The 26,424-nt window shown below is 34.1% G+C and overlaps 1 long non-coding RNA gene across 3 annotated transcripts in view; it reads right to left on the bottom strand.

The window, feature by feature from the left end:
- The window catches only part of LOC119871537, a 53,422-nt gene that overhangs the window by 25,871 nt on the left and 1,127 nt on the right, over positions 1-26,424 (bottom strand). For 2 of the 3 annotated variants that reach the window (XR_005358479.1, XR_005358478.1), the window contains exon 2: positions 1,618-1,726. This is a non-coding gene — a long non-coding RNA (uncharacterized LOC119871537). Of the gene's footprint in view, positions 1-678; positions 743-1,617; positions 1,727-26,424 lie in introns of those variants that run through there. The other variant, XR_005358480.1, reaches the window with a different exon arrangement.

Here is a 26,424-nt window from a genome sequence, read left to right as displayed (position 1 = left end):
GGGCCAATTTAGGCCTGTCAACTGTGGCCAGAGTGATAGGGTAATAAGATGCACTGTGCTAGCAATGACTAACTGGGCTACTTAACAGAGTTCTGGAGAGTTTCAGATGTTATCCTAAAGTGGGTTGGCACTGCCTTGCAGTTTTGCTAGTTCAGTACAGCATCTCCCAAAAGACAACTGGTAGCAGGTTTGCCAAGTTCCACTTACTCCTTTGTAAAGGGTCTCAACAGAGTGTATGGTTTCCAGTTTACATTATTTCAAATTAAATGTTTTTAATGTAAATCATCCAACCTTGCCCTTTATCTTTTGAAAAAAAAATTCATTAATGGACTAAATCCCATGAATGACAGAGCATCTCTTGCCAAGTCTGGCTCTAAACTGATAAATCTGAGCTCTGGAGGAAAACTAAAACATTTGAGGTTTTGTGGTCATTTACCCATGACCAAACTTAACTTCCTATTTTGGAGAGAAAAAATTAATATTAATCCTCATTTGAAAATCCCCAAAGATTTTTCAGATACAAGTCTTCAAACCAGAAGCTGGGGGAAAAAAAAAAGCATAAATAAGTGAAAACATGTGAGAATCGTTTCCTTTAAAATGTACATTAACTTTTTAAGTTCAAGTAAAGGTCATTTGACCAAGTCAAAAGCTTTGTACCTCATGTACAAATACCTCTAAGGGCTGTGATTAGAAGTTCTTGATTTCCAGCTTATGCATACAATATTGTAACGGTATTCATTGCCTGTAAAAGATGTATCAAACAACAAAGGTAATCTGAAAGCCCTTAGAATCCCAGGGCATAGTCATTAGTAAAAACAACCCCCAAATATTTCCAAGTAGGTTAGGAAGGACAGTTCACCTATGGTGAAACTCATCTGAATGGTATGTATAGTGATGTCCTCTCACTTCCTCTCCTCTGTAATAGTAGTAAGACAGGAACCATTCTCTCGAACTGTACTCACCAATAGAGCTGTCTACAATAATGTAAATTATTAGCACCACCTTCCGCCCAGGGTGTGATCTTGGAGACTCGAGATCAAGTCCCACGTCAGGCTCCTGTCATGGAGCCTGCTTCTCCCTCTGCCTGTGTCTTTGCCTCTCTCTCTTTCTCTCTCTCTCTCTCTCTCTCTCTCTTTCTCTGTGTCTCTCATGAATAAATAAAAAAAAAATCTTAAAAAAATATAATGTAAATTTCCCCATTCTGCAGTGTCCAATACCATAGCCACCAGCTACACAGGAGTAATTTAAATATGGCTGGGACTGAGGAACTGAATTTTTAATTTTATTTATTTTTAATTGACTTTAAATTTAGATAGCTACATGTAAATTAACAGTGGCTACCACAATTATCAGTGCAGGTCTACATAATAGGAATATACTACTCCTTGAACAAATATCTATAATAATAATAGCAAGTAGTAACAATAATAATAAATACCTAATATCGTTAAGCACTTAGGGCTTTACACGTTTATTCCTCACAGAGCCACCGCCTTATCACCCATGCCCTGGGTGTTGATAGACTTGCTCTTGATAAGATGCTATCCTAATAACTAGAAGCAATGACTCTGTGCTAAATATAATGACAAGCATTGGACCCAGGAGAATAAAGCATACCATTTGGTAGAAGTACTGATGGATGAGCTCAGTGGAATATCATGATCCAATAGATTATAGATGATGTTGATGTGGGTCCCAGTCCTGGCTTTAATGATCTTGGCATCCTCTGAAAGGAGGAAAGAAAATGAGCAATTGACAATAAACTTTAAGGAATGCACTGTATTCTAATCATAAGCTGTTGGGGTTCAGATAGGAATATTTGCAAGTAGAGAAGAGTTTGTCTGTGGTGACTTTGGAGTCATACTTGACTCCTCTCTTTCTTTCACACCACACATCTGATCTCTTCAACAAATACTATTATCTCTATCTTTAAAACATATCCAGAATCTAACCACCTTTCATCACCTCCATATAGGTCTGAGCCACCATCCTTTCACACCTAGATTATTGCAGTTGCCTTGTCACCACTCATTTCCCTTCCATACATGCCCCATTTTACTCTCATCTCAGAAAAGCATAGATTTTTTAAAAAAATAATCAAAATCTTCCACTGGCTTTCATCTCTGAATAAAAGACAAATTTTCTAAATGGCCTGTAAATCCCTACATTACTTGATCTCTTCTTTTACTGCACTCAGCTTCAGTCAATCCACTCCAAACAGACTGGATTTTTGAACATCACAGGGATGCTCCTTGCTCAGGGTCCTTGTACTCTAACTTTCTTACCCTGGATTCCCACACAGACTTTCTTCCCATCTTTGCTCTTTAGTCATCTTCACAGTGAAGCCTTTTCTGATTACCTTATCTTAAATTTTTGCTCTCCACCACGGCCACTACTATGCACTTTTTTCTCTATTTATGCTTCACTTTTCTTCATAAATCTTATCACTATCTAATATACTATTTTTAGTATTTTATGTATTTCATATTTCTTTCTGTTAATGTAGCTTCTTTAAGGTGGAAATTTTCAGGGCCCCTAGGTGGCTCAGTGATTGAACATCTGCCTTTGGCTCAGGTTTTGATGCTGGAGTCCTGGGATCAGTCCCCCCATCAGACTCCCTGCAGGTAGCCTGCTTCTCTCTCTGCCTATGTCTCTGCCTCTCTTCTTGTGTCCCTTATGAATAAATAAATAAAATCTTTTTTTAAAAAAAGGTGGAAATTTTCTCCAGTTTTGTTCACTGCTATATTCTCAGCACATAGAAAATGTCCTAGTAGGCAGTAGCCACTGAAATAAATTAGTAAAATGAATTAATGGAGATTTCTGGATGAAGACTTGATTATAGATAAATTTGACAAATCCCTAAAAGTTTATTGTTGGAACACAGTTTGCATGCATTGAAACTATTTCACTTGTCTTCAAATGTCTGTTTTCTTAGTTTCAATTAACAGAAAGTAGCCCACAGCTATATTTTATTTTAAAAAAAAATTCTCTCCAGCTAAGACCTTACTTGGCCACATTTGAAAAATGTAGATGCATGGAATGTTACAGCTCAGAGGGGCCCTAGAGAACTTACTCTAGTGTCCTAAAGTATGTTCCCACAATGGCTAGATCAACATTTCCCACTATAAAATTGAATAATGCAATTTTTTTCCCAATTTGTAGAAACAAAGTCAATAGAGAAAATATTCTCAATTAAATTTGTTTCTTACAATTTCTCTTAAGATATTGGTGCCAAAGTCACTTAACTAACAAGTACCAACAGATGTTAAAAGTCAATAAGCAAGAAGCAAACAGATAAAAATATAAAAACCCAGAAACAGTCATTGCAAAAGCTTGATTTATCATGGCTATGTGCAAATGGTTGTGATTATATTTTTCTCCTGTCATAATTTCTACTAGTACAATTTCTCCTCTTTTGATAAATTAAAAATCAACTAGAATTTTAATTGCAGTTTCTCTAATATCAAACAAATTTGAGAACTTGTGATCTAGTCTAGCAGATCCACAGATTCAGCGATTTACACACAAGAGAAATGACTTGCCTGAAGTCACACAGTGACAAAAATAGGTACTTGATAAACCTTTTCTGATTGCCTCTTTCTTCTTTATTCCAACTGTCAAGGATTCAAGCTACTTTTTTTTTGAGTTTTCAAAATACACTTTATTATGTAGGGAACATCTACTCAAAAATCTGTCTGTTGAGTAGGGCAGAGGTTCCCTGGCACGCAACTCCCTTTCTATCCCCAAACAAGCCCATTTTTCTCATCACTATTAAAAAAAAAAAAAAAAAGAAAGAAAAGAAAAGAAAAAAGAAAAAGAAAGTTATTAAACTACTTGAAAATTTAAAAAGAAAAGGAAATTTTTACCTCATCTTCTTCCAGACATGGTAACAAGCTAGAGACCTATGGACAGCCCCCAAATAGGTATTTCCTTGAATAATTTCCACTGAAGAATTGGAAGGGGGGGGCAGCCAACATACAAAAAATGAGATTATTTTTAATCTTTAAATATTCTGAATTCCTGACTTCTTTTAAAACACTGGAGAATATTGCTACACTAAGCCCATATTCTTGAATAACAATTATGAAATCTACATAGCACTAGTCCCTTTATACAAACTGGAGTTTCCTGTTCACCCCAGTTCTCTCCACCCTCTCACCAACACAGGTCAGCTTTCATTTATCATCTAATTCAATCTGAGTTTTTCATTTATTACAGCAAAATATTTCTATCTCCATGTCACCACCAAAAATTAGGAAAAAACTGAGACATAATGAATTCAAGGAAAGAAATTAGAAGAATCACATTTATTTTGAGGAAGAATATTCCTATATGTTTTAATAGGCACATGATGTGTATCTGTGTGAAAACAACTTGATAAATTTCTTTCATACTCTAGTACATGGCCTTGTTTGAGTTTGTGATATCTGTTTTATAGTCATGATTACTAACTCACTTCATAGATAGTAACTGAAACCCACTAGCTTCCTGTTTGCTTTTTCTTCTGAAGAGTATTTATTACTAAGACTTCTAACCCATAGTAGACATATGTGTCATACCTAATGTCTCGGAAACTTCCTTGGTCACCACTACGCTCCTTGTAAACACACACAAACATCCATAAACTACATGTTCAATAAAATAGCTCTAAGCTGTCCTTTGCAGAGAACTAGTCATTCTTGGGGACATTCCTGGGCACTTAACCTGAGGGTACTAGAACTTGGATTAGCCTTCGAGCCATGAATTAGTCTTAGTTTTCACTAAGACAACCAGACATACTCTCTTTCAAATGTTTGGTTTTTAAAAGATTTTTATTTTTATATTTGTAAAATCTCAATATTTTAGTTTTATGAGATTGGCTGGATAATAATAGAATAGAAGAAACAGCCAGAGAGAAACAGAGAAGTAAGATGAGACCATGTAGGCCTTTAAGAAAAGGTATTAGTATTCCCTAAAAATTTTTCTCTGGCCAAGTGATTGTTTTCTTTCTGAGTATATATATTAGCCCAAATTAGATTATGTTTTGTAATCAAAAGAGCCTCATTTACTTGTTCTACATCTTAGGGAACTGTCTTATGCAAGCAACTACTCCTGACTTAATGGCCTCTTGTTCCACATAGTGTTCTATAGCAGGTCTTATGACCAGAAATCCACAACGGTAGGCTTCATGAGTCCTTGAATGATAAGAGTTAGAATATAGCCCAATAAATGAGCAAAAGAAGCCAAAGTAATAAAAAAATGGTTTAATTAGTTTCTCAAATACAAAAGGTTTTTTCTTAATTGACCCAGTGCTACTAACTGATCAATTTTGACCAAATAGTGAGAACTCAGTGTTGGCATTTAAAGAATGGTTAATGACATTTTTTTTCAGGGCTCATATCAAATTCTGAATTTTTAGGTTAACATCATCCATGGTGATTTTTCAGATACATTTTTGTAGTTTATGTTGTGTTTGCCCAGTTGGGTCACAGAGTTAAATATTTTATTCATTTTAAGATTTATATACACATCTCCAAAATTCTAGGGTTTGTGTGTCACCTTGTTGAGAGAAGGTCACTACAGTGTCTTTAGTTACTGTGGATATTGAGGCATGTAGGTACACCAGATTTGTGATTATCTAGAAAGATCCTGAAGTTTATCTTCCAAGGATTTCTGCCATAACTTAAAGTGTGTTTCATATTATTGTAACTTAAGAACTTCCTCTGGAATTGAACCTTCATTTACACTAACATATCTGCAAATCTGGGCAATAAATGACTCTAGAAAATTTAGAGCATATTAAAAAAAAAAAAAAGACATTGATCTCCATTTACTCAACTCAAAACCCTGCTTTGAATCTTACTTTTTACTTTTTTACTTCCTTAGAGAAAAGTAGATTTGTCTTTATCTCATTTGGAATTTCCTTACAAATTAAGTTCAATTTGTCTTGTTATCTTCTACTATCACTTAAGAAACCACCGTACCATTATTGCTGAGAGTCTGACAAGTTGGTTCTCATAAATCTCCTTAACTGCAAAAATTCCGTGATATCGACATATAGTTTAAATTCTCTTCAAAAATGTTTTCACCTCTTATCCAGCTGACTGCACAAAAAATAAACACATTGAAAAAATAAACAAATTGTGCATATTTTGCTTGTAATTCCTGCAAACACTGGAAAGGTATTGTCATGAGTATAAAAACTATAACATGGGTCATTTCCTTTGTAATTGTATGAAATGAACCCAACTCGGAAAACTCACAGCAACACTTGCCTAATGAATGTGGACATTAGGCATACTAATATCCTTTTGGAACATGAATAAACCTATGAAAGCTTCTTTGATCTGTTTCACCACATCTCTTTATCACCTCTTTTAATCATCATCTCTTTGTTCAAACCTGTCAGCTTTTTGCTGGCAAATATTTATTTCATTATCCTATTCTTAAATTATTGCTAAAAATTTCAGACAGTCTGCACAGGGAGTCAGGTGGCCACAGTTGATCTGCCTTAGAATATTTCCTTCCAACCTCTAGCTCCTCTTATTTCCCACAAGCTTTTGTGGGCCAGTTTCTTGCATGCTGAAATTCTTACTCACCACAGTATAATGTCACCAACCTCACCTCACCCAAAATAGAAGTGACAGACAAAAGTGATACCTCATATGCCAGCATGGCTGGTATGTTGCTATGTGTGATCTAGGAATTCTGATTTCTCTATATTTTTTCTGGCTCATGACATGGCCCTCACCAAAACTATGTTATAATGTAGAAATTTATCTTATATGTTGGATCCTTACTTAATTTTTACTATTTTTCCTGTCTCTAGTGTAAATCATGTTTAATTTTCATCTTGTGAATTTCTTTACTATTTTATCTTTTGTTCTTTACTATTCCTTGAGTTCCCCTAACTACTGGCCCCAGCTCAAGAGGCATAGTTTGTAATTCCTATAATCCACTTTTGGAGGCTCTATGGAGAAGACCTGGAATGGACTTTAAGATTCTAAAGAGCAAAGATAAAGCAAATGTCAATTGACTTTTCTGTTTCCAAGATACCCCAAATCAGCAGTGTTTCTGGATTAACAGGAAATGATCTCATTTATCACCTTTAAGGCTTACTTTGTCAGCCAAAGAACAGAGATCTGACCAATTTCCTGGTATGGCTTTATAGGCATTGATTCCACAACTGAAATATAATCCTTATTCATTAATGATGAACTTGCTATGCCTTAGTAAACAAAATTATTCTCAAATATGGTACTCCAGAAAATGCAAGCAATTTGGTTCTATAATCAGTTTGTTCAAATATATCCTAAGAAAAGAAAGACAAATTTTATTGTACTTATACAAATACTGCATTATTATTAATATGGTAGAGAGAGGGAGAAAGAGAGAAAAAATGTAAAAAAAAAAACCTTATTTCTGAATTCTGAAGGTCAGGGAGAAGAAAAAACTATTTGAAGAATGTTCTACTAAATTAATGGTTAAAAAGTATTAAGAATAAAGAGAAAGGACGTTCAACCTAGGTTATGTCTTTCTTCATCATATACAGATGGGTTTCTCAGGTCTCAGCTTGTATGCATCAGCCTAGAGGTTTAAGCTTCTAAGAAGTTTTAACTGACCTTCTGGACTGGGTTAAGTGTCCATCATGTGTGCTTTTATTGCACTGTTTTCTCCTGATTATATCCATTAGAACATTATTTTTAAAAACAAAAGTTGAAAATGTCTTAAGTCATTTCTAATGACTAATGGACTAATCGAAGAGGATGTGTACTTGATTTTGTGCAATAAAATGTAGTAATTCTTAAAAGATTTTATTTATTTATTTATTTATTTATTTATTTATTTATTTAAAGAGAGAAAGCAGAGGGAGGGGCAGAGAGGGAGAGAGAGAATATCAAGCAGATTCCACGCTGAGCGCAGAGCCTGATGTTAGATTCAATCTCAGGACCTTGAGATCATTACCTGAGCAAAAACCAAGAATTGGATACTTATTACACTGAATCACCCAAGTGCCCCTAAAAGGTAGTAATTAAAAATGATGATGTCAGTATTTATTCAATGACATGAAAATATGTTCATAAAAAAGAAATCACATAGTGAAATTACATAAGGAAAAATAGATTATATGAACATGGTATTCATAGCATGATCCCAGTTTTATAAATATCCATGTACACACATAGGCATCAAAATCAGTCTTAAAGGCTCTAAACATTGCTAACCAGTTATCACTTAGTGGCAAGACTATGTACTATTTTATTTTTATTTACTGTCTAATTTATATACTTTATTGTCTAATTTTTTAATATTTATTTATTGTCTAATTTACACAGATTTCTTTTTTCATAAGGAGCACAATAAATGTGATTAAATTAAACATTTCCTGAAAAAAATTGGTAATTTAAACAACAAAGCATGATGACATTCAATAAAAGCACATAAAGATGCTTTACTACCTATCACTCTAGGTGTAGCACAGCTTTAAAATGGAATACCACAAGATTTGTTTCTTCTGCTCATAATAATGCAATGTCTTTCCCTTCCCCCTTACTTCTTGAGAAAGCTAGATTAAAGGTAATCCTCATAAACAGACATTTTAAATTGAACCCACACATTCTCAAAATATGAATTTCATCCTCCATTTCTAAAGATCAGACATGGTTTTTATCGTGTGAACACTTCACATTAGTGTTTTGAATTCTGTCTGGCACGATGCTGAACTCTGAGCACCACTCAGTTTTACCTGGCTAATTGTTCCACAGTTTCAGTTTATGTATCACAAACAAGAAATTGGAAACAAATTGGTTCATGGATTTTCTTAATTAAATCTTAGGCATTCCATGTAACGATCAAATTCATTTATACAATTTTATTTTGTCAAGTTATAAAAAGCCATTTAGGTACAAATCTGAGCACTTATGGGGGCAGTTGAGGGAATGAGCACTGGGTGTTATGCTATATGTTGGCAAATCGAACTCCAATAAAAAAATAAACAAAAAAATAGATATAAATCTGAGATTTAAAAAAATGTATCCTAACGAAGCTTGGGGCTCCATATTTAGATAAATACAAAAGATAGAGAAGCCACAGTTTGAAAGAGAAACTAGTATTTTCATATAAGTACTAATACTGCCCCCCCAAAAATCTATTATGAAGGGAGAGAGATTATATAACTATATTCTTGCTATTCTTGTGGTTTAAAGATCGTTTAAGTCTTAGATACATGTAATTATGACTTTAAAGTTACTTTTTATAATGTAGAATATAGTGTCAGATTCTGAACAAAATGATGCTACTAATCATGGATGTAAATGACTTGAATCTCTTAGCAGTCCCCTCCTCTCCCTACACAAATAGCTCATGGTACTCAGGGCATCCTTTTGCTAATCCTTGGCATCTCTAGACCCATTTGGTAGAAATGAAGGAAATAAAAGGAAATTGCCCTTTAATTTTCTTATCCCAACATTCTCCTTTATACATCCTCCATGTATTCATGCCATGGTTCATTCTTACTTTATATCCACCTCTGCAAATAACTTACCTTTAATGCAACTTACTCCTGGATATATTTTTTCCGATACCACTTTTGTTCCATATCCACACACGTTCAGCAGTCTTCTTGACCAAAAGTGTGTATATTTGTGCAGGAGTGGGTAAGGAAAAATTTGTGGCACAAAAAGATTTTATTTGATTTAAGTTTTCTTTTAACTTTGCTTTTCATATTAACTTAGGTGATTACCTATGTGAACTTTGCAAGGCTGTCTTTATTCAAAAGCCACACTAAATCTCATTTTCTCAGACAGATCTTTTCTGACTATCCAAATGAAAGCAGCCACTCCATTATAATTATCTGTGTAATATTTATTACTATGTGATGTTTTCTTGTTTATTAATGTATTGTTTATTGTTTATCTCCTTCTAACAAATGCTAAGCTTCATGATGGCAGAGACTGTGTCTATCTTATTTACTATCTAAAAATGACTTGGTGTTCAATTTACTAACATACAGAATAACAACCAATAAAAAATAAATTTAAAAAATCTTTAAAATAATAATAAATAAATAAAGCTATTATGCAAATGGAATAAAAAAATAAAAATGACTTGGGATGTAGTAGGTGCTCAATAAATTCTGAAGATTAAATGAATGAATAGATGGATGGATGGATGGATTTGTATACAAACCTTCCTACCTGATAGCAGCAGTCACTTAGCTAATAGAATAATTTTCAGCGAATATAGCACATAAAGTTAAATAATCTTAAATCTGTACCCAAACTTGCCCTACAATTGTGGACTCAGTCAAAAACAAGAGGAGAATATATATGATTAATAATTTTTAGTAACTTCTGGTCCAAAAACCAAAACTACATCATAACATTAATATGTTACAGTAGATATTACATCTATAGAAGACAGTAGATATATTCACCAACAGCATGTAAAGTCTTGGTTCAAATATAAAATTCAATAAAATAACAACAAAATGTGACTTGAGTAAGCTGTTCGGTTAAAATGTGTTGTTGTTCTCTCACTAAGAAGGTCCACTGTTAAATGACAGCTCATTCTAGTAGAACTTATGTTAGAAGGCAATGATTAAATGAAATAGGATGATGGGTCTTAATTCTGATTCATAGAAAGTGATTAACTCTGCATCTAGACTATGAATACAGAACTTTTAAAAAATAAAGCCATTCTTGGCATGTATGAAATACTAGTCTCTGTGCCTGAATAGTTAATTAAAAACTCTTAATTTATTTATTTGATATCAATATAGCATATATATTAAAAGATATTTGATTTCGTATAAATCTAGCTCTATAGAATGATCCAAATAATAAGCAACACATTCAGTAACTGCCAGTTATTTAGTGTCACACTGCATTTTAACAAAAGCTATTATATCCTGTGTGACAGGAAAATGGGCGGAGGACCTGATAAATCAAACTTCCAGAAATCCTTGTTTACAAGGCTGACTTTTTTGTGTTACTGTGTGGCTGTCCAAAAGTTTTTCAGCAGGTCATGGCTTTTTTCTAGAAAAATTATCTTTACAAAACACGTTGATAAGTCTTTCCATTTTTATATAACAAAACATCTGAAATATACACACACACGTACCACTCTTACAGGTTCTGGAGTAGAGAAAAAACTTATAGTAAGTGACAAATATTTTTATAATGTTTTATAATGCTTGGCATATAGTAGGTGCTTTATAAATATTTATTAAGCCACTGAATCAAGAAATTAAAGCACAGGCTTCTCATATATTCTCTGCTAAATTCTGAAGACCTCTTATAAGCTCCTGAATAATAAATATCTTTTTAAACATATGTGGTAGGTCCTACTGATAAACAGATTTAAAGGCTTTATTGAGATACATAATCAGTTTTAAATTTGCAAACTAAATTTAAATAAGGAAACCATTCTACCACCATCCTCTCTCTGTCACCAGCAGATTTTTGCCCTGATCCACTGACTTGCTCTGTGTTCTTCTATGTAATTTAGCTTCTTATCAGCCTTTTCAAGATAAAACAAAAGCATAGATTTTTATTCTCCTTGCCCATCCCCAGATTTTTCACAATTGAAACTGTAGCTCCAGATTCCTATTCCTGCATGTGAACATTTCATGACCCCACTTGTTCAGCTACTTAGAAAACACACTCATTGTTTTCTCCAGTATTTTGTGCTATGAGATAGCAGGTAGTGGGGCCATTAGGTAGCATGTGTTCTTTCTCACTTCCCTTGATTTGTCCAGACCTCCCTCCAACATGTCCCCACCCTTACTCTCTATGTCCCTAACCTTTTTCCTACTCCAGCACTTAAAAGAAGACCTCACAGTTTGTGTTGATACATGAGCTAATAAAAAATCTGAATTTAAAGACAAGAGGGTTGGGGCATCTGGGTGGCTCAGTAGTTGAGCCTCTGCCTTTGCCTCAGGTCGTGATTGAGTCCTGCTTTACACTCCCTGCTAGGAACCTGCTTTTCCCTCTGTTTGTGTCTCTGCCTCTCTCTGTGTGTCTCACATGAATAAATAAATAAAATCTTTTAAAAAATAAATAAAATAAAGACAAGAGGGTTTCAGCTGAGATTTTGTGATCCTTCCCTATGTAAATCTTGATAGACAAGATGATTTTTGATACATCAAGCCATCAAGCAGCAGAATCTCAAGGGTGGCTAATTCAATAGCAGTACAATCTAGTATCCTTATTTCCTTATTTGTATGTTTCAAAATTTCTCTTAAAGCATTTTCTTCTTGTAGTTCCCTCTTCAACTTCATCACTATATTTCTGACATAAGGGAAAGACTACAGAAGGACATTTTTTCAGTAATAACAATGATAGTATTGGTTATAATTGTCTTCATATTTGTGTGTGTTTTTTTATAAATTTATTTTTTATTGGTGTTCAATTTGCCAACATATAGAATAACACCCAGTGAATTGTCTTCATATTTTGAAAATATTTAATTCTTCAAGGGTCTCATTGGATTAATAGTGTCATTCAGTAGAATGTATCAGTTAATTCCATGTGTTGGTTATAATTTTCTCCCTGACTTGAAGTTAACTTGAAGTTAAACAACCTTTAAAACATGGGAAAATAAGATTCTTTAATAATATTTAATTATTTTCATATTAGTTCATGTTTACATGATACCTAACAGATGCATTTTTAAGGGTGATTCGAGTGTCTTTTGGCAAGAAGTTTTCTTTCCTAAAATGAGAATCAGAGCTGCACACAAATGTAACACAGGAAAGTTTATTTCAAATATATTTTTTACCACATTGAGGAGTGTATATGGTCTGAACCTCCAGTGTTAAACAAGACTGAATATTGAATTTGGTTTCAAAACATTTTTATTTTATAGAAACAATATTTCAGAGTTTTTGGACAAGGGCCCTTCTAGTCTATGTAGTTTCATCTAACTGGAATATGCCTGCTGGTGCTTTGAGCACAGCCAGAATCCCTGGGAGCCTCTGAGGAATGCTATCAGTCTCAAGATATGGGACAATATGGCAATCAATGTCCTAATCTGATTAAAGTTAGCTGAGAGGGCTGTAGCCCATCAGAGCAAATCAACTCTGTACAAGGACCCCCAGGATCTCTGCTTCAAGATTATGGCCCTGACTTCAATTCTCATGAATTAACTCTGAGACATGGAAAGCCTAAAATTATAGGGACCTATTAGAAAATTCATCACCCCAAAACCCCACCACCAATAATTCGGATCCTAGGGCTTGAGAGCAGGGGCAGAAGGAGGCCTTGCATGCTCTAGTCAGGTGGCCCTACAGATAATCCATTGTCCCAGCCTTTGAGGAAGAAGTGCTCACTTAAGTAAGAGCACAACGCTGTAAGAGGTCAATTCACCTAGAAAGCTAGGCAGCCAGACTAAGAAAATGAAACATTGGAGATGGTGGTTGGTTATTCTCCATTTGCTACCCACCCCAGTTCTACTCTTCGTGCTTTTCCACTCTTCTATGTGTCCCAGGGGAGACTGACCCCTATGGATGGCACTATCCGTGTCCCTTGGCCCATTAGAGGGTTAGGCTTAAAGGAGCCTCTGGCAGGAGAGAGCATGAGAAGGGAGAAAGTAGGTGTTTCTTGGTGTCCTTTCTAGCTACCTCTCACCTAGGCTCTGTCTTCACCCCTACTCCACACCACTGGCTGCCTCCTTCTATAAGGGCAGCTTCTGTTGGATACTCTCTCCCTTCTAAGACTTTTGGTAATGTCATCTCCTTCCTTTGGACCTAGAGGCCTAAAAGCGGAAATAGTTCACGACCCCACATGCCTTGTTGGTTCCCCCAGCCCTAACTACATCTCTGTAAACAGTTATCTGTATTTGAACTCCCTGCTGGCTGTAAGTTCTATTATCTGCTGGGTCATGGCTGACAGAGTGGGAGATAAATACATGCATACATACACATATGTATATACATATATAGACATATATATACTTACATATGTGACAGAAAGGCCTTATTCCTAGTGAGGAACCCTTGATTTCTACAGAAAATAACCAGACTACAGAAACCTTCCTTTGAAGGAGGTAAGAAATGGAAGTAAGGGAAAGGAAAGGAGAGAGGCAATCTCTTCTTTGCCTTAGTACAATTTTTTTTTTTTTTAGTTCTTGATGTCTGATGTGTGTTTAAATAATAGATTCTATTTCAAATAAGGTAAAGTTAGATATGTTTTCTCATCAAAGAAATTCTAATTCTTAAATCACTTATATTTTTAAAGGCTAAACTAGGATTTATTAATTTAGCAAATTAAGAACAAAGGCAAACTATAATAAATTATGTTCCAAATCAAAAGTTAGTAACTTACCCAAAATATGAGTATTTAAAAGCTGTGTAACTATTTAGGTAAAAATATGTTCTGGTGCTTCAACCACCCGTGTTACCTAAAAGATCGAATAATGTGCATTGCACTCAGGCATCAACGTGGGGCAGCTCACAGAATTAACAAAACAACCTGAGCAAGTATTTAAGAAATGTTGGCATGTTGGTACACCTTTTTTTGTTTTTAAACATGGTTAGCAAATTTAATCTAGTTGATGTGCAAATGGTTAATATTTGATAATAAAGTGGGATTTATTTATGGAAAACCATTCCTTATGATTTATCATATTAATCAAATAAAGGACAAAACCAAAAGAGCTAGAAAAATTATTTTCTAAAATTCAATACCATTTCATTATTAAAATTATATTCTCATTAAATTAGACATAGTAAATAACTTTAAAACTACAACTTAAGAGAATCTACAAAAAATATTATTGCAAATATTACACTGAAAGATAAAATGTTGCCTGCTTTCTCACTAATTATATATACTTTTAAAATTTAGAACAAAATTAGATAAAAATTAGAAACACTGCAACACTACTATTGAAATTTTACAGAAAGTTTTAGCTTTTACAATCAGAGAGGAAAAAAACAAAACAATAATAATGGTTGGAAAAAAGAAACTAATTTAGTTTTACTGATTTAGGAAGGTTCCCTAGCATAAGGTCAACATGTGAAAAATCCTAAGATAAACATACATACATATATATAAAAAAGACATATATATTCACACACACCTACATAAGAAGAAAAACTGAAATGAAAATATCAGTTACACTCATATACAAAAACATCAATATCAAATATCTGGAAATTATGTAATAAAAATAAGAAAGACCTTGAAATTGGAAAATCAGAAAATTACTGAGAGAAACTCAATAACTAATCAGTCTGCCTTTGGTTCAGGGCATGATCCTGGAGTTTCAGAATCGAGTCCCACATCAGGCTCCCTTCGTGGAGCATGCTTCTCCCTCTGCCTATGTCCCTGCCTCTCCCTGTGTGTCTCTCATGAAAAATAAAAAAATAAAAATCTTAAAAAAAAAAAAGAAATATTGGCATGTTTAAAAATCACTAAGTTCTTTGTTGAAACTCTTCTTTATCACTCTTGGTTTCAAGGTTTATCATCTCAAGTTTTATTTTATAGCTGAATATGTTCCAAAGTTTGCTTTATTTTATAAAAAGCTTTTGAGATAATCAGTTCCCACATTATCAGTAAGAGCCGAAAAACATCATCACTGCTACTATTGTCATTTCTTGAGGTTTTTAAATGCCACTTTTCATTCCAAAAACTTATAACATGATGTGCACAATGAACAGGAAACAGATGTGTCCCAGAGATTTATTTGAATATTTTTTGTGTATTTACTACAAACAGACAAGAATTAAAATACCAGCTTAACATAAAGTAAATTCTCTAAAAATTCTTTTAAAAATGTTCCCAGATTGAGGGTAACAGAATTTAAAAAAAAAAAAAAAAACCTCCAGAGTTAGGTATCAATTTTGGCAATTCCATCTATTGTATGGCTCTGGACTCCTGAAAACTAAAGTAAATTACAGATACCTACCCGACCTTCCTAATTGGGAAATTATGAAAACCAAATATAATAAATAAATGAAATAATTCTCAGTAATTATAAAATGTCATATAAATGACACTTAAGATCTTTTTTAATGAATATTTATAATAGGTAATAACTCCTTAGACTCATTTTTTATTTTTATTTTTTTAAAGATTTATTTATTTGGGGAGTAGCAGAGGGAGAGAGAGAAAATCTCAAGCAGACTTCCTGTTGGGCGTCCTGTGATCATGACCTGAGACTAAAGCTTTGCAAAGATAGAAGATAATATTGCTTAGATGCCTATGAATCTATATAATGTAAAGTCAATTTAAAAAGCAAAAGATTAAAATATTGCAAAGAGCCACATATAACTAGATAGATGAGCATTCTTAACCTCAATGTGTGCTTCTGCATAGACCTGTGTCATATTGTGAATGATTTGCATGTGTATATGTATGTTTGTGTGTATTTATGTGTGTCCGCTTACTTGTGCATTCACAGTTGTACATGTGTTTTAAACATTAGGATACAACTAGACCTGCTTAATTTACTGACTTGATTAGTCTTTGAGTGAAGAACAATCAAGACTTCCCTTTTTTTTAACCATTGTAAGAAAATCCCTTAAAACTCCTATAGAATACAGAGTTAGTTCAAGTCTCTATTTCATTCTGTCAACTTTGATTCCATCTAATGTTTTTTAAATAAGAGTCGGAATAATTCTTAAAATATGCAACAGGGGTTAATGAGAGATCACTAGAAGTTGCTTCTTCGTTGAGATTTTATTGCCAGTATTTCTTCCTATGTTCAATTTTAGGACATCAAACCTTATTAAAATAGTTAAAAGCACAGATTCAATGACAGGAGTGGGAGCAAATGGAAGAACATTTCTCTGTAATGCTCATCTTGCCCATGGTCATATGTTGATTTCTAGAGATCTTTCCCACTGAATATACTCTGTGCTATTTGTTTTTCTCATCTACTTTATACAAGTGCCTTAAAGTTTTGTGATCAACAGAGATAATCTGGGTCAATTTTATATTGTTTAATACATTGTCCTAATTAATAGATATTATTGAATCAGCACTTCAACAAATAGTAAACCAATTACTAACATTTAAACAAACTATTTTGAAGAAGGCTGGTAGTTTTTCTGTTTGTTATCACTGTCAACATAATACTCCATGTTGCTCTCTAGAACTTTTACACGCAACAAATTGAGAAGAAAGAATGTATTAATTTTCATTTGTCTTGCATCTCTATGCATTGCAGCCAAATTACTGCAAAATATTTAATTTTTTTCTGCAAAATATTTTAGACTACAATTTGTAATCAAGATATTTTGCTCTCAAATCTCTACACATTACCAGAAAGTATAGCAAGCAGTGATTGTGAATCACTGATTATTCCTCATACTCCAGTGTAGATACGTAGCCTAAATGGTTTTACCAAAAGTTAAAGACGATACTACTCTTCAGACAAATACCCACCATTTGCTTCAATTTGGATGGAACTGGAGGGTATTATGCTGAGTGAAGTAAGTCCATCGGAGAAGGACAAATATTATATGTTCTCATTCATTTGGGGAATATAAATAATAGTGAAAGGGAATATAAGGGAAGGGAGAAGAAGGTGTGGGAAATATCAGAAAGGGAGACAGAACATAAAGACTCCTAACTCTGGGAAATGAACTAGAGGTGGTGGAAGGGGAGGAGGGCGGGGGGTGAGGGTGAATGGGTGACGGGCACTGAGGGGGGCACTTGAAGGGATGAGCACTGGGTGTTATTCTGTATGTTGGCAAATTGAACACCAATAAAAAATAAATTTATTATAAAAAAAACAGTATCTTTCATGGAATAAAATTTTTTAATTTTAATGAAACTCAAAAAAAAAGAAACTACTCTTCATTAATTCTACTACTGTACATGTAGACTAGACTTCTTAATCTCTTATTAGCACAGTATTATTTTTTAATATTATTTTCATTATTACATAAAATTCACTCTTTTAAAGTATACAGTTCCACTGGTTTCTGATATATTCACAGAGTTGAGAAACTACCACTACCATCTAATTTTAGAACATATTCATCATCCTAAAAAAAAAATCTCGTTCATATTAGCCGTCATTTTTGGTTCTCCTCTTCCTCCAGGCCCTGGAAACTACTAATCTACTTTTCTTTCTTTACGTGTTTGCCTCTTCGAGACATCTCAATATAAATGAAATCACACAATATGTGCAGTATGCAGCCTTTTGTGTCTATATTCTCTTAATTTGAGTGTTCTTGAAATTCACTTAGGCTGAATCATGTGTTAGTAGTTTATTCCTTTTTATGGCTGAGTAATATTCCCATGTATGGATATAGCACATTTTATTTATCCATTTAGCAATCAGTGAACATTTGAGTTGTTTCCATTGTTTTATTATTCTGAATACTGCTACTATGAGCATTTGTGTACAAGTTTTTGTGTGGAAATATGTTTTCAGATCTCTTGGGTACACACACACACACACACACACACACACCAAGGAGTGGCATTGCTGAGTCATAAGGTAACTTTGTGTTTAATGTTTTTTGAAGAAATACATATTTTCTAACCTGGCTTCACCATTTTACAACCTATGAGAGTGTTACTTTTTCCACATCCTTGCTAACACTTGTTACTGTCATAGTCATCCTAATGAGAGTGAAGTAATTACGGGTTTGGTTTACATTTTTCAGTAACTGAGGTTTAGCATCTTTTCATGTGTTTATTGGCTATGTTTCTCTCTTCTTAATATAAATGTGTATATAGGGGATCCCTGGGTGGCTCAGCGGTTTGGCGCCTGCCTTTGGCCCAGGGCCCGATCCTGGAGTCCCAGATCGAGTCCTCCGTCCAGCTTCCGGCATGGAGCCTGCTTCTCCCTCTGCCTGTGTCTCTGCCTCTCTCTCTCTATTTCTATCATTAAAATATATATATATATATATATATATATATATATATATATATATATATATATATAAAACTTTGTTTTTAGGTGAATTGATTCTTGCCTTTTTTTTATTGTTGAGTTCTTTATGTATTCTGGGTACTAGATCTCTATCAGATTTATGATTGGCAAATATTTTCTCCCATCATGTAGGTTGTCTTTTTACATTCTTGATAATGTCATTTGAAGTTTTAAAAAAAGTTTTAAAATGCAATAAGATCTAATCTATTTATCTTTTTTTTGTCTTTTATTACTTGTGCTATTGATGTCCATTTTTTTCTGTGGATATACGTTTTCAGTTCTCTTGGGTACATACACATACACACATACACATACCAAGGAGTGGCACAGCTGAGTCATATGGTAACTTTATGTTTAAGTTTTTTGAAGAAATACCTATTTCTAAGAAACCATTGCCTAAAAAAAAAAAAAAAAAAAAAAAAAAAGAAACCATTGCCTAAATCAAGGTCATAAAAATTTACTACTATATTTCTACTGTGTGATTTATATTTTTAGCTCTTACATTTAAGTTTCTGATCTCTTTTCAGTTAATTTCAGAAAACTTCCTTAATTCCTCCATTACTGCCTTTGTTGTTGTTAAAGATATTTTATAGCATACCATGATAATTCCTTTGTGTTTTCTTTTACTTTTTTTAAGTTAATATCTTCATGGTTTCCTGGTGATTACAATTAGCATCTTAACTTAACAATCTAGTTAAAGTTAATTTCAACAGTATACAAAAACTTTGCTCCAGTATAGTCCCCCTCCCCTTCTTTTGTTATACAAATTCCACCTTACTAACTATAAGCCCATCAACATAATAATTATTGCTCTCACATAGTTATCTTTAAAATATGATAAAAGAAAAGAAACAGAATGTATATGTATTTTCTTCCACAGTTACATATTTAATTATCTTTACTGGTGTTCTTTGTTTTTTCAAGTAAATTTGAGTTACAGTCTAGTATCTTTTCACTTCAGAATGAAGGACTCCTTTAGTGTATCTTGTAGGGTAGTTCTGCTAGCAATGACTTATCTCAGTATTTCTAAATTTGAGTATATCTAAATTTCTTTTTTGAAGGATAGTCTTGCTGGATATGGTTAATATCCTTTTCTTTCAACAATTAGAATATATCCTCCTACTCTATTCTGATCTTCATGATTTCTGAAGAAAAGTCATCAGTAAATATTATTGAGAGTCCCTTGTATATGATGAGTCCTTTTCTCTTACTTTCATTATTCTTTTTTTCTCTTTGGCTTCTGAAAGTTTACTATGATGAGTCAAGGTGTGAAACTCTTTGGATTTATCTTAGAGTTACTAAGCTTTTTGGATATGAATATTAATAGTTTTCACCAAATTTGGAAAGGTTTCAGACATTATTTCTGCAAATATGCTTTTTGGTCCTTTTGTTGTCTCTTCTCTGGAACTTCCATCATGCATATATTGGTGCACTTGATGGTGTCCCACAGGTCTCTGAACTTCTGTTTATTTTTCTCAAAGAATTAGGTAGTTTTTTTTTAATTCAGCTTTCTTGATTTAAAAAAAAATTGCAACTCTTTGTTTAATTTCAGAGTTTTAAAAAGTTCATTTTGACAGTTTTTACCAATGTTGCCATGACTTTTATGGAGGAATGGATATTTGGAGGTGCAGTACTTAATTCATAATTCCAGAAATGTTTTTCCTATTGACAGGTATGTTGTACTCATGGGTAGTCATATGTGGGTTGACTCAAACCACCCCTAAGCCAACGCAATAACTGGCTATGGTTAATGATCCTGATACGGATGATATATTCTGCTTACTCAACAACTTGTAGGTCGATGAACGATAGGGAGGCACCGACTAGGCTCCTGTGCAACTACTATGTGCTAGCAAATGAAGTACTGCTCTAAGTGATTGGGCTTGTCAGAATGCTTTCCATCCTTGTCTTTGTAGTAGCTCTGGGTCCAGTTTGTCCACCTCAAGCTGCTTCTCTCTATTCTTACATCCTTTATGACTCTTTTTCACCTAAGGAATTCAACAACTTTCTATAGCTTCTGTGAAAATGAAAACTCATTCTTCTGGTCATATATTCTTACATTTTTCTTTTCTTCTCAGCAGGAATTAAATTAAAAAACAAACAACAACAACAACAACAAAAAGTCGTTTCCAGGGGGAAAAAAAGAGGAGAGGGAAACACTGAATCATCTCTTTGTATATTGAGACTCAAAAGAAATGTAATACCATAAAAAGTTTCCTTTTTTATGTTTCTTATTTTTTGTGACTGGAATTCCCCCTGAGATATATAGTTGCTTAATTAATATTATCATTTTTATTAGCCTTGCTAATACACTAATATTAGAATTACTAGTCCTATTTACTTTTTATGGATCAGATTAATAGCTCCATAGTAGATATTTTAAACATTTCTCTTGTTCCCTGGTAGCACATTTGAGCCCACATGAAATAAAAATTCAGGCAGATCCTGGTATCTATGGCCTTAGTTTTCAATTTTCCCAGCCTCTGGTTCAAATCTTGCTGCAGAGTGCTTCCATCTTCATTGCCAAATCACACCTCACTTTTCATTCTCACTTTACCTGGCAGTTTTAGTGGGCTTTTGACTCCCAATGACTGGCTCTATCTTCTTAGTTGCCCAGTACTTTCCTTTTCTGGAGACAGATCACTTAATTACGGGTCTTTCATGAAAAGCCCCAGGATCTCCTCCTTGAGTGCAGGGCCTTTCAAATCAGTCCTTACCCTATAGAACAAAAACTTGAATAATTGACTGTCTTGGTATAGATTATGTTCTAGTAGAGCAGATGAAAAATAGCCACATAATTTGTACAACAAGCTATTTAAGTGTTATTTCAGAGCCAAATAATACACTTCCTTTCTCTTGACTTATTTATTTTTTATTAACTAAAAAGAGTATTTCCCCACATATATATTTAGTGACCCAGTACTACTACTATAAGCAATCTTCTTGGTTTAGTTACTAATAATTATTTATATAATATTTTTTTAAGTCTTGAGATTTTATAGCCCACCTACTTGCTTTAACTCTTTACAAGCAGGTTAAAGGAAAATAATTAAATCAACCTGCTAAAATAATCCTAGAATTGCCTAATAGCTTAAAAAATAATTAACTCACATTGCAAATTAAGGAATCAAGCAATGCATCTAAAATGTTACTGCTCATCTGTGATGGTTATTGTGAGTCAGAGTGCCATGACTTAAATATTCTTGCCAGGGCACCACCCTGGTACTCCATCCCACCCTGCAGCCCTAGTGTGTCACTCATGTTGAAGTCTGCCAGTAAGTTTTAGGAGTTTCCTACAGTATTAAGAACTGTCCTTCACCAGGATTCTAAATTCATTTTTTTTCCCTAAGTACCAATTGCCCAAATGTCTTTGGACCGGGTTTCTGGCATAGACCTAGTTCAGGAAATAGGGTGGGAGGAACACCTATTTTATATTTTAAGTGAAAAAACATTCACACAAGAACATTATGTAATAACAACAACAAAAAATGTTTGTTTGGTGGTGAAGTTTAAGCTCTACATTATTGACTTTGTTTTGGTCATAGAAAAAGCAATCACGGGTTCTCAAGTTGAAGTAACAACACTAATATGGTAATTCCACTAGACTGCTTAATTTAAGAGGCTTGAAATGAAACGTGTCAATGTTATAATTGGGAACAAACCTGCTTATTTTCTCTTCCTAGTACCAAATGAAAGAAATTAATGTGCAGCAGATTTTCAGTAGAAAAACAAATGTTTTGCCCATTTTTGCCTCTGCAGAACATAGCCCTGGAGTCCAGTACACAGCAGGAACTTAAGAATTATTCAACTGTGTTGCCTGGATGGCTCAGTTGCTTAAGCTTCTGACTCTTGATTTTTGTTCAGATCATGATCTCAGGGTCCTGAGATTGAGGCCATGTAGGGGCTCCAGGCTCAGCAGGAAGTTGGCTTGATACTCTCCCTCTCCCTCTGTCCATCCCCCCACTCATGCTCTCTCATACTCTCTCTCTCAAACAAATAAATAAGTTCTTTAAAACAAATAAAAATAATAAATAAATAAAAATTATTCAGCTAAGTTTATAACTGCCCATTTGAGTTACCTCTGTGAATTAGCCTCACTGTCTTGGAGAGCAACTGTCTGACTATATACAAAGTAAAATTCAAAAATCTGAATCTTAATGAAATCTTAACAAAAGCAGCTCTAGACATTACTACCTAGCCTTAACACCTCAGAGTGCAGGAGAGGGGAAGAAAGCACAATTTAATGCTATACTAAAATGTATTTTAAACCTCATATTTAACTTTTTTAAAACACTGTTTTACATTTTTCTTATAAGACTCTCTTATTTTAACATGAAACAATTTTAAACATACTTATTATTGAATAAAACCGACACTGCCCTTCTACTCAGGTGAAAGTGCCTTATTTATCCTGTGTCTTTGAGAACCCATGATCTAACTACCAAAGAACCCTGGCCTTCACCAGAAGCAGAACTCTAGACATTTTCCTATTCCCAACTTCTTCTTGAAATGTTCTTTTCTTGTTAAAAAAAAAATCCCGTTGACATCTAGCTAATTTGAAAAGTGAATCCTTGTTGATGTCATAATGGGTTCTGATGTCTTAATGTACCCATTTTGTTGGAATATCTTCAAGATAATTCCCAAATACAAAGTTAGGATTCCAGGAGAGGATTCCAGAAATAATAACAAGAGTTGATAGAGATGATTTTGGCCAAACACCAGAATTTTCTTTTGATGCCCATCAAATGACATCACTTCCTTTTTCTTTCTTTTTTTTTTTTTTTACCACAACAAATGGAAATTTATTTCTTGAATGCAAGGAGAGTTCAACATGAGAAAAAAAAAATAATCAGTGAACAGAATGAAAGACAAAAACTGTATGTTCACTGATGGATTTTGTGTGTGTGTGTGTGTGTGTGTGTGTGTGTTTTATTTTTTTTTTATTATTTATTGGAGTTCAATTTGCCAACATATAGCATATCACCCAGTGCTCATCCCGTCAAGTGCCCCACACTTCCTATGGCCCACCACACACCTGCCTTATATTCTCACTGTCTAATTCTAATTCTTCTACAACTGGGAAGAAGAATGATTCATTTCTATTTAATCTAGTCACTTTGCTAAATGCTTCATAGGCTTGTCTCATTTATTTTTTTTAAAGATTTTATTTATTTATTCATGAGAGACACAAAGAGAGAGAGAGAGAGAGAGAGAGAGAGGCAGAGACACAAGAGAAGCAGGCTCCAAGCGGGGAGCCCGATGTGGGACTGGATCCCGGGACTACAGGATCACACCCCCTGCTGAAGGCAGGCGCTAAACCATTGAGCCACCCAGGGATCCCGGCTTATCTCATTTAATTCTCACAATAGTCTTCAAAGAGAGGCAGTATTTTTATGCCTATTTTATGTTTGAAAAAAGGAAGGCTCACTGAAACTGTATAGCTTTTCCTAGATCACACAGCTGCCACAGGGTGGTTCCTGGGCATGAATCCAAGGAATTTAACCCAAGAACCTATTTACTCCATTAATTATACTCTTAATATATTAGATTACCTTTCAGGAAAACACTTTGTGCGAAATGTATGTTTTTATTTTTGAGATATTAACCAGTAATCTGAATTACTTTTGCCTCATTTTATAGACTCTATATTCTAAATTCTTCATCAGTTTAGTCTCTAACCTCTCAAGGTACTTCTGCTTTTCATTGAATGTTCCCAAACTGTTGAAGAGATCTGATCAGATTAGATCTCCTGTAAAATAGAAGAGGACAGCATACAATGTCTAGAGCTTAGCATTTTCTGTCCAGTGACCCCATGTAATGACTAGTTTGTGACCCTAGTTTTTATCTTCTCTAAGCCTCAGTTTACTCAATAATATGACTTCCTTTCAGGATAATATTGATTAAGAGAATAGTTTGCATGACATTAATTTATGTTTAGATTTGTTGAATGAAGTTCAGAAAATGAGCACTGATTTTAAATTTAATTCTCCAACAATAGCTATTTTCTATCTCTATATTTGCATTTATGTGAAATGAGGAAGATTAATAAATATTGCCATAATATTCATAAAACATATAGAAGTTAACTTTAACCACAACACCGGTAGTGCTGGTTATCACTATTAGTTTGCAAATCCTAAAGAAGATTTTCAAAACTTTAAATTCAAAATATTTATTTATTAATCCTCAAAAAGAAAGCTAAAGTTTTCAGTAATTATAACCTTGGTCATATTATAAGTATGTTTTAATCCTACTTTATTTCAATAAGATATAATTTTACAATTCCTTATTTCATTTATAATTAATATTATAATTTTCTAGAGCCACATATAGGATATGTATATAGGTATATACACATACATATATACACATATGTTTGCATATATATTTCATAATATATATGTATACATATATATGTACACATACATATAATACAGTATTGTATTACACTGAGCAATTTGAAGAGATACTTTAAGAAAAGTATCATGATTTTTAAATGAGTAAGCATTAATCAGTTAATCAGTATTTGACTATTGTGCAAAGGCCCATGGGCCATACCAAGACGCATAAGACATAACTGAGACTGTAGACAGGGAGATGAGATGTACAGATTACCTGTCAGATCTTTCCCAGGAAAAGGAATAGCAGGAGGCAGGACGATGATACAGGTTAATGAAGATGGGATGCAAAGCCAAATTGGGATATGAAATCACTGAATGCAGGCAAAGGAGCCTAAATCATGTCTGATGGGTTTGAACTGTGATCCAATATGAGATTTTTCTAGAGATTTATTTGTGCAATTTTTAAAGTACGATTAAGGGGGATCCCTGGGTGGCGCAGCGGTTTGGCGCCTGCCTTTGGCCCAGGGCGCGATCCTGGAGACCCGGGATCGAATCCCACATCGGGCTCCCGGTACATGGAGCCTGCTTCTCCCTCTGTCTAGGTCTCTGCCTCTCTCTCTCTCTCTCTGTGACTATCATAAATAAATAAAAATTAAAAAAAATTAAAGTACGACTAAGAAATGAAAATATGAAAGCTAGAAATAGGGAATAACAGTGTTTTCAATATATTTATTAGGTAATCATTTCATACACATAAATTAGAAGAGGAATTCCTTAGCCAACGGGTCATTGTTACTGAGATTTGATGGTCTTTCTTCAACCTCCCAGAGCTGCCCATCCTATTTTTGATCTTCATTACATTTCTTTAGCTTTTGTCTTTTCCAGCTTTTAGGCCTTGCAATAATCATCTGTTTAGTAGCAATCTATTCAATCATCCCCATCGGCTTCTTCCTTCCCTTCTCCTGGGTTACCTATACTATGTCACCTGTATTGTGTTCCAGGCAGAGTCCTCCTTTGGGTGGCAGTCTTGTCCTGCCTAGCCCTAGTCCTGCTAGATAGAGATAATTAGTTGTTGCTTTGAATTGAACTGAATTGAATAGATTGGATTCCCCCCACCACCCATAAACACAAATCCACTCATCCACTTCTTCCCTTTCTTTGAAATTCTCAAAATCATTAAGACGCAGCTGCTTTAAACAAACAAACAATGAAG

The sequence above is a fragment of the Canis lupus genome, chromosome 4 (assembly GCF_011100685.1).
Source record: "Canis lupus familiaris isolate Mischka breed German Shepherd chromosome 4, alternate assembly UU_Cfam_GSD_1.0, whole genome shotgun sequence".
Lineage (NCBI taxonomy): Eukaryota > Metazoa > Chordata > Mammalia > Carnivora > Canidae > Canis > Canis lupus.
The sequence above is the reverse complement of the archived record's forward strand: the minus strand, read 5'-3'. Positions and strand labels throughout refer to the sequence as shown.